At 41.0% G+C, this 17,377-nt stretch overlaps 1 protein-coding gene across 1 annotated transcript in view; it reads right to left on the reverse strand.

Moving 5' to 3' along the window:
- The window catches only part of LOC149247035 (uncharacterized), a 238,722-nt gene that overhangs the window by 169,633 nt on the left and 51,712 nt on the right, over positions 1–17,377 (reverse strand). The window lies entirely within an intron of this gene.

The following is a 17,377-nucleotide window of genomic DNA, read 5'->3' on the forward strand; positions in this document are numbered from 1 at the left end:
TGTTGACTACCCTCTCAAAAGTAGGTGGCTAGGGATATGTTGAAAGCAAAAAGGGGTGAGAGTCGAGACTTACCCTCATGAAGGAGCTTCCACATAGTTTGAGGTGTATTTAACCATTGCAGAAAAATTTTGGGGTAAAGTCTCATTGTTCAAGTCATGTTTCTATATTTGGAGACATATTTCACTTTTTAGGTCCCTCGGGGCAAGGACAAATGATTTGATGCATTTCTAAATATCTAGAGGTGTGTTTCACCTTTGAGGTGGACTTTGGGGAATGTACACTTTGTTTCAGCCATTTTCTACATATTTGGAGGAAAGCTCTTTGCATGAAGAGATGCCATGTGGCATTGTTGCTATGGTCAGACCCTCACATGAAGAATAAATTAATGCTTTAAGAGGATCCCATGAAATAGAAAGATGACATGTGGCAATGTGAACCTATTCAAAGCAATTTATCCAATTGAATGGAAAATAAAAGGAAGCCCTCCAGCTAAGGAGGATTCTAGGGCCTTCTAAAGATATGATTTTTAATACGAGAGTTGTTGGAGGTGAACACTATAAAAGGAGATCATTCTCATAGGCAGAGTTGGAAGATAAGGAATTCCCGTACAAGCACTTAGTTGAATATCTTTGGGAGAATTGGAAGGAGGAGTTGAAGTTGAGGATTTTCATCTTTTTCCTACCTTTCATGCATTAATTGGTTGACTGGAATTACTCTTACAAACTGCTGGTGTAATCTTTGATAAAGTGTACTTATGCTCCAACAAGAAGAGATCAGGTTGAAGTGTAACCCACCCTAATTCTTGCAGTAATCGATGTTCCTTTAATGAATATTTCTTCTGTGATTTCGGCACATTAAGAGGCTGCTGCTGTCCCTTTTCTTATTCATGGCTGCACACTCTATTAGCTGTTTTGTAATTCTTGTGAGGTGCATCTTTGGAAGAGCCCTCCCATTAATTTCTGCATATTGAAAAGACTATGTGGTTGGTTGGAGCACATTGCTAATAACCTAACCATGCCTCTTCATCACATTCAAACCCATTGTTTAATGGTTTTGACTCCATTACCCAAGTAGATAGGCACTAGCCATGGTAAATTTCACCATCAGTTTTATTGAAAAAAAACATCAAAAACAATCTTTCCCAAGGTTTCCCCCATTGTGCTGCAAAAGAACCGGCAGAAAGTGAGTGGAAGAGTTGCTGAGGTGACAATGGGGAAGCTTCCTAAATGCCCCTAGGGGTGCACTTTGTTAAACGACTTTATAACATTTGAAGTACAGGTTTCGTAGGTGTGATCCCTCAATATTGCAAGAAGAACCCAGTTTGAAGACCCTGCCCAAGCACAATTGCATTTGGAGGACGTGTTTGGGTGGTAAAATTTTGGCAGCACTAGTTGGGGATAAAATTCATTTCTCAAATTCAATAAACATGGCTACAATGATGAGAGGATTTATTTGAAAATCCAACATTCTCATTTGAATTTTGGTGACTTCATTGGTAGGAAAGAGGTGCTATGGTTGTATATCTTTTCAGATTTCATATCAGCATTTGATTTTGAAGGATGGCATCATGGCATGTTGATATTGTAGCTTCGGAAGGTCTTCTGCACAGGCTTTGTCTAGCATGCAGGAGAAGAAGTCCTCTTTACATGGTTGTTCAAGAGAAGCGACTTGATCTCCTTCCTAAGTTTTTAACTTAGGAAAAAGTACATTGATTAATTATTTAATTAATGTTGACTTTGGGCTAATGTTTATCTAAAGATAAATACTATATTATTTGACTTATGTCTAATCTCCACCATTGATCTAATAAGGATGGAATTTACTCGAGCCATCTATCACCATGGAGATTAGGGATTTGACCTATGGACAAATTATAAAGAGAATCCATGGGAGAGGATGAAGACACAATGCTACTATTGAGAGACTGATCTTCTCAAGAAGTGGGAAACTCCAAGGCTGAAGAGAAGGGAAAAGGATTGCAGCAAGGAAATTTCTGCAGCAAATTTCAAGAAGGCCAAATCTAGGAGAAAGAGGTTGAATTGCTGGAGAAAGAGGATTGAGAGCTGTAGGGAGGCCGAATTATCCAGGGGCTGATTTTTTTCTCAAGTGTGCAAGGGCCATAAGGAAGGAGAAGTAGGGGCCAATTTGTTGGTGAGGGAAGCCAAATTCTCCAAGGGTCGAAATCTTCTAGGAGGGTAGGCTTCCAGTGGGCCAAATTCCTCGATGCCGATTTTCTAGAGGGGTCGATTTCCAGGTTCCAGCATCTGCAATTTTTTCTATGCATTCTCTGTGGATCTAGGCCCTAATTTTCCTGAGTAATATAAAGTGAAGGAAGATTGTTTTGGGCAGAATTGTGGACTGTGGTATGATTGATTTCCCTATTTTACTTCCACTGCAAATTTAATTTTCTAAAAGTTAAATACCAGTGAATTTATTTTCCAGCAGTTTTTAGATTTTATTGAAAAAATAATTTATGGGTATAAAATAACTGTTGATAATCAGATCTGATATGGTACATTTAACATGGTAATAGAATGCTTGAAACTTTGTGGGAGATATCATACCAACACAAGGGTTTTACAGCAACAGAATTTTTTATTTTGCAACAACGATTTGTGGCCAAAATCAATCTGCTGAGATGGCATCATCAACTCTCAGATTTGAAGACAGGTTGGAGGGTGCTGCAAACTTCAGTCCATGGAAGGAAAGGATCACCATTGGCCTGTAGGAACTTGCAGAAAAAGAGATCTAAATTCCTTCGGATCCTACACAAACAGCCAAACACAATTTGAAGGATGTGAAGGCTAGAAGGATCATATTGGACATTGTGAAGGATCACATAATCCCTCACATATCAGGGAAGCATACAACTCACCAAATATGGTCAGCGTTGATGAACCTATACCAAAGTAACAACCAAAACAGGAAGATGGTGTTGAGAGAGAAACTAAGAAACATAAGAATGGAGAGATCCAAAATTGTAGCCTCATATTTCACAAGAATCCAACAGATTCGTGATGAATTATTAGTTGTTGGGGAGGTATAATTAGGGGAGGGATGATTGATCGTCAAAGCATTCAAAGCCATCAATCATAAAAATTAATTTTTATTTTGGACAAGGTCCAATTCCTTGTAAAACACCAGCTGGCATCTAGGTGCTGCGAACTTCAACCAAAACATGTATGGCTGTAATGGTGCCCGCAATCATGCCCCTTCTCTGCTTGTCATCTTTACCCATGACCGTGATCCCCCTTGTGGTGTCTCTCCTCACAAACCAAAGATCTTTGCATGAGGAAACCCTGAGTATACAGCAACGCAGTTGAGAGGGTCATCATTTTGCTCATTTGATAAATTGTTTCAGAAATTAGGCTCTTTAATCCAAAGGTATATGAGGTGTTGTTGGAATCTAGGCATGAGAAATTTATCAGTACAGTGGGTCATCTGGTTCCTGGTCAATGGGTTCAACAAATGGATTTTTTTCCAAGCTATGGTTCTCGACCTAGCTCAAATGCCACCTCTACTCCTTGTGCCCACGCCATTGATGGATGAGGATCTCAATCTTGATCTATTCAAGGCACCTTTGCCTTTGCAAGCATCTAAATACAATTGTACAGATTCTCTCTAATTGCTTGCAAACTTGACCTCATTTTGATATGCTAAACAATTGTAATTTTTCATAGCACTCTTCATTACGCATTGACCTGCCATAACTCCTGACCAATATCCACTAAAATGAGAAATAGAAACTACAAGGACTAGAACTCTTCATTTGCAGAGATAATAAATCCAGTAACATTCTGCCAATATACACCTCAGCTCCACATTCCCAAAAGCCACTTGTTAAAAGATTAATCAACAAACCTGATTCTGATATCCAACTCTATGTGCTTCTCTGTAACAAACTGCACAAAAGAATTGACATATTTTGTAGAATTACTTGTTAATATGTCTGCACTTATGTTTCCCGTGTACATGACCAATGTGATTGTTTCAGCTAGGTTTGGTCTTCTTACCACTACTGCAAATGGATGAATATGCCATCAATGTGTTGAGAGCTGACAACGCCAACAAGGCAGATGCCATAAACAAAATGAGCTCTTTTGTAGCCAACCCAACTGTATGCTAAGTCACCATGTTTGGTGGACAAAATCTTTCAGGTTTGAAATTCAACAAACTTAAATGAATGCCGGATTTGTTATTTTTGGTTTGTCGAACATCAAGGCAAAGCTGAACTCAAATCAGATTAGAACCGAACCCAAACACAATCACGAATAAAATTTAAAAAAATTGCCCTGTGTTCAATTAAATTCGGCATTCGTTTCAAGTTGTTTTAGCGGTTGATAATAAAAAAAATAAAAATCAAAACCCTAAACTTCACACTCACCGCCTCACAATGCACACTTCACTCTTGACCCTCGTCGTCATGCCACCTGCATCCACACTTGAGTCTCAACTCTCAACTCTCGTCGCTCGACCCCTGCATTATGAGTCTTGACCAATGACGATTCTGCACAGGTGATAGGCTGACAGATATATCTCCAGACTCTTGTTGCCCAGAGTTCTATGTCTAATCATTAACGCTCGTCACTTGAGACTTGGCCCACAAGCACAACTGCACAACAACAGCCGATGGGTCGACAACTTACCATGTTACCAAAGAGCGCTCAGCTTCCAAAATGTACCCAACCTGCCGACCAGAGACTGCCCACAGTTTTTCAATTCTGAATGCATGTATTCATCTCCATTTATATCTATGGGTTCAAAATTGATTGTATTGTTCAATTTCGATTGCATAACCTTACACAGGCATCCATGCATTCTATAATTGATTAGTATCAAGGTATTTGAGGTTGTTCATGATATTAGGGAAAGAATTTGGTGTGGATTTATTGGTTTATGGAGTAACCTCTAGCATTAACAGTTGCTTTGTGTGCTATGCAATGTCACAAACCTTTGTGAATATATTATATAATTCCCATCTATCGAGGTACTTCGATAAATTTCTTCTACCATTTACCAAATCAAAGTTTCTCGGTTGTGAGCCAATTTGGTCTTCAACAACCATAGAACAATTTTTACAAAAACAAAACAAATCTAAAATTAACCTTGCACAATAGAAATCATAAGGAAATCCCATCTAAATTCATTAACCCACATAAGAATAGAAACGCATCAGACGACATCGGTGATATGAGTTATGGTATGAAAATATTGGGAGCTTGAAATCCTAACAATGGAGGAAGGGCGCAGCAGGTTTTGGGACGGCAACAACTACAGTAGGGAGGTCGTATGCTAGACAGTTGGCAACGCACAGAGCTGAGTGTCAAGGTAGGGAGGGCACTTGGAGCGGAGTTGTCACGAGGACAGAAAGCATTGGGAATGGTGAGAAGGGGAAATTGGGGTAGGGACTTGGGAGGATGGATGCAGGGTTTAGTCATTTAAGTTTTGTTCACCGTTGCGCTGTCGACAGTAAGAGTCTGCACACGCCCGCAAAAGGAAAAACTACATTCTGGGATCTAGGGAGCTTACAAACTGCGAACAGTGGAAGGAAACATGGTCAACCAATGGGATGTTGTTGATCTGGACCCCGAGCCTGGGGATATTCTGTCGGTGTGGGGATTGGAAGTCACAGACCAAAACATTGAGAAGTATATTCATCCAGTTGGACTGCCAGGCAGGAAGAGAGGTGGCTTGGGCGAGGGATGGAGATAAGGGAAAACTTTAGGGCTTCTGGAGGAAAGCCTTTGTCTGACTAAAAAGGAGATTTGGGGAACAGAAAGGAGTTAGAAGGGAGGCAGGGGTATTACTTCCGGTGATAGGTTGCGCAGCGGGAGAAGCGGGCGTCTTACAAGTAAGTAACTAGCTCTCTAACCCGCTCAAAGATTTTTACTCGAGAGGGTTAGAAGACGTTGTTATCAGTTGCAGGTTTAAGGGGCAGGAAGGGTTGAAATCTTTCCTTGTGGAAGATCTGGGACCGGCAGAAGTCGTTAGAGGGTTTCGGTTGGATAGTACAGTCACATGCAGAAGCCCTCTGCATGTACGAAGAGGAGAAACCCTTAGCCAAGATGTGAGCCCATACTTGGAGTTTCCAGGGTTAAATGGATAGGGGACGACTCTGAGTGGTGTTCAGAAGACTTTTGAGGCAAGGAGGGGGGAAATTGGCGACCAACAAGGGATTTCCCTTGCTCCTCCCATATCAGTGGACCGAGAAGGTTTTATTGGGGCAGAGGGTTGTTCAGAAGAACGAGAGACACCACATCTGGTGGGAGAGGAAGGTCAAGCAAGGGAAGGAGGTCTAAACAGTGTCAAAAACACTTGGTCAGAGGGGCGTTCAGAGCCACTCCAGACAGTAGCTATCAATGCAGAGGAGAACTCACCAAGGTTTGGGGAAGGGGGGCGGCACAGGAAGACAGGGGAGAAGCAGAAGAAAAATAAGTTAATAAGGAAAAAAGAGATAATCGCAAATCTGGTTTTAGGAGTCAATCTCCAGATCGACGAAGCTATGGAGGTAGTTGAGTTAACCTTGGTCAGGAGGGCAAAGGGGAAAAAATATTCAACAAACTACATTCAAGAATGGACAGTTAAATGTTGGCAGGAGGCGCCAGACAAAACCTATGAGGTATCAACCCTAGCTAAGGGTTGGTTCATGATTAAATTCGTCAGAAAGGAAGCAATGGAATGGGTGTTGGAAAGAAATTGGAGTTTTGGGAAAAGTCCAATCATATTTAAAAGGTGGAACCCTTTATTTGACGCTCAGAGAGAGAAGGTGGATGAAATCCTGATACGGGTAAGACTTCCAAGACTTCCACCTTTTTTCTAGGTGGATTTAGTGTTCAGGGCAATCGGGAATAGCATGGAACGGTTCTTGGAATCCGACATGTCATTTGTGCACACTAGTGAAAAAGGACTAGCCAGAATACTAGTAAGTCTAAATCCTAGGGAAGGGTTGGCAAAGGAAATCAATCTCAAATACAAGGACATCTCTTATACTCAAATGATTGACTACGAATAGTTGTCATTTCGTTACCATCAGCCTCATAAATACAAACACTTGGCAAGAGAATGCCCTCTGGGATTTAGAAGAAGAAGAAGGCAGAGAAAGGAGGGGGGAACGAAGAAAACCAAGGGGAGGAGGAACAGAAAAAGGACATCCCGGAAGCAAGGGGGGAAAGGATGGAAGAGGATACGATATGGATGGATGCTGAGGAAACGCAGATTGAGGAGAGACCAGTGTAAGAGCAAAAGCCTCAAGGGGATATAGTTCACACAGAGACAAAGGAGGGAGAAGGATTGGTTTCTGCTCATCAGCCAGAGGGTACGGCTCTGGAACCTATCCCTTCTTTTAATACATCCTTGTTGTCTTTTCTCAATTCTATGTCAAAGCCTGGTCCTTCCAGGGCATTGAACTCAGAAAATCTCCATGTTAAAAATGTAAATGAAACACTGGATAGTATCATCACTTCCATCCCTGAGATTCTTCTAAACTGTAGTCCTGGGTCAAGTGTCGAGACTTCTAGTATGCCCTGTGCCTGTTCAGTGAAGCCCCATTATAACCTCAGACCTCGTGAAAAGAAAATTATCCCTTGGGATGCGGTGGGGGTGTGGGGTCACAACCTATACCGATTGGACCTCGAAAATCCAAAGGAAGGAAGACAAACATTTCAAAGGCTCAGCTAAGAGCAAAGATCGACATAGCCGACGGGAAACAACTATCCATTTCAAGGGTTCTTAGAGCAGCGCATAACCCCTCCCTTGTTTCCAAATGATCATTTTTCAATTATGGAGGGTTAGCTAGCACCCCTAAAAAACTAGCCTTGAAGGCTCTCATAAATTCCTATAATCCAAATGTGCTTATGTTGCAAGAAACCCTTGGAACAGGTGAGGGATTAGTAGTGCTTTACACAAAATGTTGCCTGGGTGGGCATTCCAGTCACTGGATGCTAAAGGAAAATCCGGGGGTTTGGCTACATGAGCGATTTGAGGAAGGCTGAAGGTCCTTACCACATCGAGAGTTGATCAGGCTCTAGGCGTAGAGGTTTACTCTTTGGAGCTTTGCACCAATCTCTTAATTCTAAACATTTATGGGCCCTGTCAGGACAAGGCGATTTACTGGAACAATTTGTTCTCAAAATCATTCATGGAGAATCCGAATTTGGTTATAGGGGGGATTTGAATTTCTCTCTGGGCCTATCAGAAACCTGGGGACCATCAGCACATGTCGACCCCCTGACTGATTTCTTTATGAATAAGATCAGTTCCAAAAAACTGATGGACATCAACCTGATCAAGCCCAGGCCAACGTGGAGGAATAGGAGAACAGGGGAAGCAAGGGTGGCAAAGAGGCTAGACCGTTTCCTCCTTAGAGAAGAAGTGGTGGCTAGGACTCCGGTCTTTAGACATTGGGTGGGGGAAGGAGGAGACTCAGACCATCTTCCCATCCTGCTAGAAATGAAAGGCCCTAACAAAAAGCCTGGTTCCCCCTTTAAATTCAATCCAACCTGGCTTAAGGAGGAATCTTATAATAATCTGTTCAAATCTACTTGGAGGTCAAAAGCAGATGATCAGGGTAGGGGAAAAGCTTTTTTGTTCATGGAAAACCTAAAGCGAATGAAAAAGGCAACTATTGAATGGGCCAAAATTAAGAAAGACAAAGAAGAAGTAGAACTAAAGCAGATAGGAGAGGAATTAGACTTGCTGGAGAGCCCAGAAGAGGACAGATATGAGACAGAAGGGAAGAGGGACAGGATCAAACAACTGGAGTCCAATCGAAGAAATATTTTATCAATCAAAGAAGAGCAGTGGAGACTAAAAAGCAGAGCTATTTGGTTGGCAGCAGGGGATGAAAATTCAAAAAAAATTCAAAATTATGCAAAAGGCCAGAAAAATATAAACACAATCTGGAGTTTAAAATCAGAGGAAGGAACCCAAGCCAAGTCTTTTGAGGAATTGTCCCTCCTGGGAAGGAACCACTTTCAAAAACTTTTCAAAGCCCCTGCAGAGGTGTCTATCGCCGAGGTGGTTAGGACAACACAAATCTTCCCAAGGTATCTGGAGGAGGAGGATAATGAAATCATCATGGGGGAAGTGACAAAAGGGGAAGTCAAAGGAATATTAAGGTCAATGCAAAAGGATAAAATCCCGGGTCCGGACGGTTGGACTATGGAGTTCTTTCAACATTTTTTCGAGTCTTTTGGAAAAGAACTTACTGAGGTCGTAGAAGAATCAAGGGTAAAAGGGTAGATCTTTGAACCCTTCAATGCCACTTTCATAGCCCTAATTCCAAAGAAGGACCCATCGCCTTTTGAGGACTTCAGATTGATATCTCTGTGTAACTGCATTTACAAAATTATCACAAAAGTAATCGCAGTTAGATTGAAACCGATTCTCTCAAGGAACATATCAAAAGAGCAATTCGGTTTCCTGGATGGAAGGTAGATCCATGAAGCAGTGGGTGTGGCACAGGAGACTCTTCATAGCATAAAGAAGAGCCAGAGGAAAAATAGACCTATCCAAAGCATATGACCGAATCAGCTGGTTGTACATTCGAATGTTATTGACTCACTTGGGGTTCAACATTAGGTTCACAAACTAGGTTATGGGATGTATGACAAATATTAGCTTTGTCGTTCTGATCAATGGGGCGGCCACATCTTTCTTTTAGAGCTAGAGGGGACTTCGGCAAGGATGCCCTCTCTCTCCACTACTCTTTCTCCTAGTAGCAGAGGGACTCAGTCAAATGATCCTTGAAGCAAGGAGAAGAGGAGATATAAAGGGCATTGAAGTGGTTGTCAACCTTCATATATCCCATTTACTGTTCATGGACGACATTCTTCTCTTCAGTAATGGTAGCAGGAGTGAAACTAGGCAGATAAAATCTATCCTAGAGTTGTTTCTAAAAGCTACTGGTATGTGTATCAATAAACAAAAATCCTCCCTGATACTGGAAGGTTTCACAAGGGCTGAGACTAGAAGGATAGCAGAGGATCTCCCTTTTGAGGAAAAGAAGATGTCAGACAGTTTCAAATACCTGGGGTTCCATTTAAAGCCTGACTCATATAGAAATTAGGACTGGTTCTGGTTGGTGGCAAAAATCGAGAACAGGATAAAGCACTGGAGTTACAAATGGTTATCGAGAGCGAGAAGGCTAGTTTTGATCAAGTTCGTCATCATGGCAATCCCTATCTATTGGTCGGCACTAACATGGGTGCCCAAAGGAATTCTTGCAAGAGTAAGAAAAGCCTGCAGTAGATTCTTGTGGGCTGGCTCAAAAGAGGATTTTGTCCTCCCATGGGTGGCATGGGAGAAAGTGGCAAGACTGAAGGAATGGGGAGGGTGGGGTATAAAAGACCTCACAGCTTTCAGCGTATCTCTAGCAGCAAAATATGGATGGAGTTTGTTATCAATGGAAAATCTATGGACCTCGTTGGTAAAAAAAAAAATACATTGATCCAAATCCAATGGATGAGTGGATCAGAAAGTCGGACAAGAAAAAATCTCAAGCGTCCGTGGTGTGGAAAGCAACTCTGGACTCAATCAAGATAATCGAACAAGGGCTCTCCTGGCAGGTGGGTAACGAAGAGCAAGGGTGGGACAGGACCCATGGGTAGGTTGTAACGAGGGTTTCTCCCTCTCTCTAGGAATCATTGACCATTTGAAAGCAAGAGGGGTTTATAATTTGAGTCAGATAGAGAAGGTTGGACACTCAACAATATGGCATCAAGCCTGGTTATCCGGAGGGGAGTTAAACCTTGAACCCCAATAGGAGGAGGAATGGTAGCATTTTACTACGGAACTTCAAAGGTCAAATGTATGCCTCAGAAATAGACCAGACACCATGCAATCGGTTCATGCTCCCACAGGCAATTACTCCCAGAAATATGGTTATAACTATCTTATGCCTAAGGGATGGGCAAATCCAGAGTGGTGGGCAAAACCTATCTGGAAACTAAAATGTCCAGCCAAAGCAAGAATGTTTTTCTAGTGTATACTAAGGAATAAGGTTCCAACATGGGACAATCTCCAGAAGAGATCTAAGATGGGACCAAGCTGGTGTTCTTTATGCAGAAAAGAAGAAGAATCAATCCAACATTTATTCCTAAAGTGTCCTTTCAACAGAGGTGTATGGCTTGAGACTTTGAGGATGACAAAGAAAACTCAGAGACGGGATGGAGAAATAATTAGGGAGGTGTGGCAAAATTGGTGGATGGACACCCCAGAGGAAAACATGTGAAATTTACCTCTAATAATAACATGGGGCACATGGTTGGCCCGGAACAGGAGAATTTTCAAGGATCAGAACCCATCTCATGAACACATTGCGATTGAATGTGCAGCTATCTATGAAAGCATACCAATACCAATCCCTAAATCAAATGTGAGGGGGGAAAGGGAGGAACAGATTAGGGCGATATTCCTTGGGCTTTCTTTGACGGGGCCTCTGATCAGAGGAACATCTATGGGGCAGGAATTGTAATCCACATAAATGCTTAAAAGCCTCGATGGGGCTAGGAGCAGGAACAAACAATTATGCAGAACTACAAACCTTAAAACTACTTCTTTGCTGGCTTATACACCTGGGATTAAGATCGGTTCAGATTTTCGATGACTCTCAAAATGTCATCAAATGGATTAATGGAGAGTACAGATGTCAAAACTATATGTTAACTCTTTCGTTAGAAGAAGCCTTAAATCCTAAACAACGTTTTATTTCTATTATTGTGTGCCATATTTACAGGGAACGGAACACAGTTGCAGACCTCCTATCTAAGGAGGGTTTACAACAAGTTATGGACAGTTGGAGCATAAGAGAAATAGAACATGACGTGATCTGTGTGTCGGATCATCCTCCTTTTGTGCCTTGAAGTACATATCATTTCTAGCCTCTGGTCTTTCGGGCTTTTGTTTTTTTGTTGCTTTTGGACCACAGTTTTTTGGGTTTACTCGGAAAATGTCAACAGGGATAATGCAGACAATCATTCCTGTGTGCTTACTTTTTACTGCTTGTTTTTGAAACAATGAAAAACATTATAACTGAATGGTTGTTGATTCCTTTTCCTGTTTGGGTTGTTTTCCTCATATGAGGAGGCCCGGGAATTCGAATCAGTGCTTATTTTTGCATACATTGGGATGGGAAAGTATTTTTGTTTTGCTTACCAGCTCAGCTTAATACTCTATGTTTAGATGATAAACATACAGTTTACAGAATGCTTCAGTGCATATACTATGTAACTTTTTAATGCCTTAATAGAAAGTTCGATTTTTTCTCTGAAAATGAATAATAATAAAAAAAAACGCATTAGATAGTTATTCCTTCACTTATTTAAAACAAATTTGGTAACAAATTTTTAATGCAAAGCTTAACTAGAAATTAAACATCCAAGAACAACAATCTTATGAAATGCCACAATAAGAATTAATCCACATGCACAGTTAGTAGGCCTTCGGATTGTTAACCCTCCCATAACATAATTTACATGAGTGACTGATCTCGAGTAATGGTTCCTTCCACGCATGAGGATGAACGATGGAGACAGAGTACTTTAAGCCTTTATACAAGTCCTAATTCACAAGTATAACTGCATAAATGTCCCTTGCGTGTGCTTTTTCAAGTATGTGTTTTTTCAGATGTTTTATATGTGTTTAAACTTTAAAATTTTATTGAATTTTGTTTCATATATATATATTCAAATTTCTAGTGTGTCAAATTTAATGTTGAACATTAGCGCCAAAATTTCAAGTGTCAAACTTTATTCAAACTTCAAAGTTGCCCAACACGAACGCGAACGTGATGACTTAGACTATCAGCTTATACTTTTTATGTTTATCTCATAGAATGTTGCAACTGGCGATGGCACTTTGTTACATTTGTAAGAAATCTTTCATAGGCATTGGCAACACATTTTGTATATGGTTGTGAAATGATAGTCACTTTCTCAATATGAGGTTGTGATGCAGTGACAACCTTGTCCACATGAGGTTGTGAAACTAAACGATTCTTGAGCTTTAACAAGCCGTGGCTTAATGTTATCCCTTGACACCTCATAACCCTTGATAGCTTTAGATTTTAGAGTCTCCACATGTGGTGCAAGAGAAACCATGGCTTGTTGCCATTATTTCTTTAGAGCAGGGCTCTAATGAGCCTTTGTTATTTCAACATGGGCTCTAGCCCACTGTGAACAATCGTAACATTTTCTAATACCTTCTCTGGAACAACATTTATAACATGCTTCACAAAGTGTTTTTTTGAAGTGAAGCCCACAATGACACATTTGATCAAGTCAACCCTAAAAGGAAATTGGACACCTTTGGAAGCCTGTAAATATAAGTCAAGTGACCCTCATTTGGACATCATCATCAAGCATCTTCTTCTTCTCTCTTCTTGGGGTTGGTTCGCACAAGTTTGAAGTTGGTTCACAGATATTGGTTCATACAAGTCCGAAACACATGTGGATTAGGGTTTTGATTTCCAACCGCAGGGTTGACACAGGAATTTTTTGGTTGCAGCCACACGCATACAAGCCTATCCGTGTGGCCAAAAAGCTTCAGCCGCACACATGACTCTCCCTCCATGCAGCTAGGACTTAAGGTTTCATTTTTACTGGTGACCGCAATTGACCACAGTTGACTGTACATTGGGAAAGTTAACTCTGATCAGTGTTGTTGCTGGAATCATATTTCTGGATATTGCTTGGTGGAATTTTTTATGGATAGTTTTGTATTGGCCTTGTTGCACCTATTTTGTCACAAGTCCAAGGAAGCAATTGTGCAAATTTTTCAAAATTTACAATCATAAGCCAGCTACCTATCATGTCATTCATTGTAAACCCAATTTCTGCAAGTTGTAATGTAAATGATGCTAGCATGATCATTTAATTATGTAACAACCTAGATAAGCCTCTGGTTTTGGCAACGAATTTCATCCTAGGAGGTTTTTCGTCTCACCACATTGTGTGTTTCGAAACACGAATAATCGGCGGAGTTTTTCCCTCTAGCTTTGTTAAAATTGGCACCTAGAGCCAAACTCCACATGGGTCATCTTATTTATGATAGCTCATATTTTTCTTCGATTCCTCTCTCCGAGTGGTGTAGGATTGATCTAAAGATCATCCGATTCTGACATGTACAAATGAAGCTATGAATTTATTTTGATTATGGTCAAATTGTCAAGGTCGGCCAGCAAACATATGGAGACTCAGAAGCCCAACAGTCACGTCTATTCATCCTCAACGTTGCATATAAATAGAAGGTGACTTAGCCTCATTTGGACACACTCATATTCACACTTCTCTCTCTCTCCTCACTGATTGGGTACAACTTTTTAGGCCTCTCTCTCTCCACACGTCCGAAATTTAAGGAGTGAAATTTCAGGAGAGCGAAATTTCAAGAGTCGAAATTTCAGGAAGCCAAAATTTCAAGAGACCGAATTTCTGGACAGTTTGACCAAGCGTTGACCTCCTTTAACTGTGTTTTTGTGAGGGCTATCTCTGTTTGGACAGGCCACATTTCTGGGCACAAAAATAGAGGCTAAATGTTGATTGTTGACCAACATTGATTGCAGCTAGGGCTAACCACAGGGGGGTTGTTTGACCAGACTTTGACTGAGCTGAATTTGACTGTTTTGAGGGTTGTTTTATGTTGTTGTTTGGAGGCCGAAGTTCACTATAGTTGACCGATTTGCTGAGGGTCAAATCTTCCCTGTTGACCAGCATTGACTTTTCTGGTTAGGGCTCTTTTGTTGTTGTTATAAATTATCAGATTTGTAAATTGTACTATCTCTCTGGTGAACTATTGAAGACTAAAAGAAGATTTGATCAAGGGTTTCCCCACGTTGGGGTTTGTCCCTAGCCGGTGCCACAGCTTGTCTTCTATTGTTTATGTTTATGTTCTATCTGCATTTTACCATCATGTTGATATGATTGCTAATCTAAATATTAATAATGGGTTAATAAAAAAAATTGAAGAAAAATTGCTCTAAAGCATAGAACATACAATTGTTGCCTAAAATTAACATGGTATCAGAACTGAGATGAAGACAAAGCCCAAGCAAGAGTGAAAGAGGAATCACCAAAGACAGTTGGACAAGGAAAAAAGGTTTAATGGGTTCCTCATCCTACTTCTCGGCTGAAGACAAGCTCCATGATAAATCTAACTATCATGGATGGAAGATGTCTCTTGGTTTGACCTTGGAAGAAAAGCAGTGATGGACTATGTGCAGGATAAAATCCCTGAACCTCCTTCAAATGCACTAGCTGCTATGAAAACCAAGTACAATAGGGATGAAGTCAAAGAAAAGTTGATTATCAGGGGTTCCATTGACAAGCATCTGGTGGCCTACATCTCCGAATTGAAGACCTCCAAGGAGATCTACAGCAGGTTGGTTGGCATGTTCAAGGTTAGTAATGCTAATCAAATTCTATTTCTCAAGAATAAGTTGAAGGATATTAGGAAGGGCAAGGACGAGGATATTCAATCCTATTTATTGAGGATCACTGAGATCAAGATGATCTACTCTCGATTGGAGAAGCCATTCCTGACAGGGAACTTACTCTCACCACCCTTGGAGGACTCCCATCTGAGTGCTATGTATTTAGAACCACTGTTCTCAACAATGATCGAATTCCAGGGTTTGAAGAATTGATGTCGAGATGCATTCAAGAAGAAACAAGAATGGTGGAGCAAGGAATGCCCTCTAATAGAAGCAACCCCACTGCATTCTCCGCTCATGCCAAAAGGAGAAATAATGCAAGGTCTAAAGGTCATTTCCATGGAAAGCCTACATCTAAGGGAGGAAGGAAGGGCAGGTGCTTTGTTTGCAATAAGTTTGCCCACTATGCAAGGGAGTGTCCAAATAGAAGGGACACATCGCATGATGATGATCACAATCATTCCAGGGGCAACTTCAACAACAATGATCAAAGGAATGGTAGGTCCAATGGCAAAGGAAAAAGGAATGCGAGACATCAAGGAAATGGTCGACCCGCCAAGAAATCAAGGAACTCCATGTATGAAGAATCAAATGTTGTTAACAATAAACAAAAAGAGTACTATCTTATATTAGCCCTCTCCATTGCCTCTCCTCTAGACACTTTGGGAAATTGGTTGATTGATAGTGGTGCCTCAAGGCACTTCATCGAATACAAGGAAGCCCTCTCAAATCTGATAGAAAATGAGACAAACTTGTAGATCACCCTTGGAAACGATGCCTCCTATCTCGTGAAGGGAGTAGGGAATGTTACCCTTCAATTGAATCAAGGTAACACTATTCATTTGCAAGAAGTACTATATGTACCTAATCTCAAGCAGAACCTGGTGTCCATTTTAGCCACGGAGGACAAAGGATTCAAGGTGGCATTCATCGATGGAAAGGTACGTGTTTGGAAAAGAAATTTTAAAGATGCTTTCACTCTTGGGTTCAGGGTTGACATTTTGTATCACGTTGGAGGAAGTCCATTGGGAGCCATGTCTTGCGACACATCTCTACAATCTGAACTATGTCATCGAAGGCTTGCCCATCTTCATTATAAGGCCCTACCCAATATGAGACAGATGGTGCCAAGTATGCCCGAGTTCAAAGTAGAGCATGAAGGTGTATGTCCGGGATGTGCCAAAGGAAAACTTACAAGGGAACCATTCACCTCAAGTAATAGCAAGACCACAGATATATTGCAATTGATTCACTCCAACATATCTGGTATGATGCCCGTAAACTCTTTGGGAGGATACTTATATTATCTCCCCTTTACGGATGATTATTCTCGCAAGACCTGGATCTACTTATTGAAGAAGAAGGATGAAGTGCTCACATGGTTCCGACACTTCAAAGCCTTGATCGAAAACCGATTCGAGAAGAAAATCAAGATATTGAGGACAGATAATGGGACCGAGTACGAATCAAATGAATTCCAAGATTATTGCAGAGAAGTTGGCATTAAGAGGGAGACTACAACGCCATACACTCCTGAGCAGAATGGTGTGGCTGAAAGGAATAATTTCTTTATTGTAGAAGCAGTTCGTGTCATGCTTCATGATCAAGGCCTTCCGAAGTTCCTATGGACTGAAGCTGCAAATACCGCTGTGTATGTTCAAAATCGATGCCCTGATCAAGCATTGGACTCCAAGACTCCCGAAGAAATGTTCACTGGTAAGAAACCGGATGTCTCTCATTTTAGAATTTTTGGAAGTCTCATATAATTTCATGTGTCGAAAGAGAAAAGAAGCAAATTGGGTGCATCGGGGAAGAAAGGAATCTTTGTGGGCTATAATGAAAATTCTAAGGGATATAGAATTTATGCAGCTGGTCAAAAGGAAGTTGAGATAAATCATGATGTCAACTTCAACGAAGATATGGCCCTCGGGAAGATAAACAACCTTCCTATT

The sequence above is a fragment of the Pinus tabuliformis genome, chromosome 7 (genome assembly GCF_031772625.1).
Source record: "Pinus tabuliformis cultivar Carrire ecotype Pingquan chromosome 7, CPIR1, whole genome shotgun sequence".
Classification (NCBI taxonomy): Eukaryota; Viridiplantae; Streptophyta; class Pinopsida; order Pinales; family Pinaceae; genus Pinus; species Pinus tabuliformis.